This window comes from Chrysochloris asiatica, unplaced genomic scaffold (genome assembly GCF_000296735.1).
Source record: "Chrysochloris asiatica unplaced genomic scaffold, ChrAsi1.0 scaffold00264, whole genome shotgun sequence".
Lineage (NCBI taxonomy): Eukaryota > Metazoa > Chordata > Mammalia > Afrosoricida > Chrysochloridae > Chrysochloris > Chrysochloris asiatica.
The window spans coordinates 1,643,713-1,644,620 of NW_006408782.1; the positions used below are offsets into that span (position 1 = coordinate 1,643,713).

Genomic DNA, 908 nt, shown 5'->3' on the forward strand with positions numbered 1-908 from the left:
AGACTGCAAAGTCAATCACTCCCCTCCTTTTGCTACAAAATGTCTACCTTTACATTTCCAACCCTCACAATCAGTCCTGATAACAATTATTCATTATTGTAACATGAGAGACTTATCAGCATCTCCTTTCATCAGTCCTGCCCAGACAGATTGGATACTAGTCAGATTCTACCTTCCTCCGTGCCCTCTGGATCTAGGCTTCCTCTTGAAAGCTTGTTAGCCAGTCACTTCCTGCCTTTGTAGCCCCTGCATTTTGGGTAGCCAATGTCTGAGTTGCCCATCCCTTTCTACTCTGTGTATGGAGGGGGTGGGAATGATCCTTGAGCTAAAAATTTGTTTCCTCTTTTGAGCTACTACATCCATAGGGGTAGGTCAAGTTCACCAAATTGTATCAAATTACTCTTTTTTTTTTTTCCTTTTGTTTCATCTTCTAGTTGAGCTCTGATCAGCCAATCATTGAAACCAGGTCAAGCAAGTGTTATCTGCAAGAGTGGGTTTTCTTATGCATATACCCTCTCTTCTTATCATATGGATGCTTCACTCTCCACTCTAGTCCTCTGTGGCTATGTCACTGACTCTGGGCCCAAGAGTCCCCAGGTATTGCCACACTGCTCAGTTTCTTGAAAGATTTCAATTTTTATTCCATCAATTCCTGGTACCTTATTCTTTCCCAATTCCTTCTATGCACTTTGGACTTCCTCCTTCAGTATCATTGGCTCTTGATCATTTGCTACCTCTTGAAACTATTGAACATTAACCATTTCCTTTTGGTACAGTGACTCTGTGTATTCATTCCATCTTTTCCTGATGCTTTCTGCATCATTCAATAATTTGCCCAGAGAATCTTTCAATAACGAAAGTCAAGGCTTGAATGTTTTCTTCAGTTCCCCCAGCTTGAGAAATGCTGA

General features: G+C 41.3%; 1 protein-coding gene across 1 annotated transcript in view; it reads left to right on the top strand.

Annotated features, from left to right (window-relative positions):
* Positions 1-908, top strand: part of DNAH5 (dynein, axonemal, heavy chain 5) — a 408,072-nt gene that overhangs the window by 233,563 nt on the left and 173,601 nt on the right. The gene's annotated exons all lie outside the window — the stretch shown is intronic.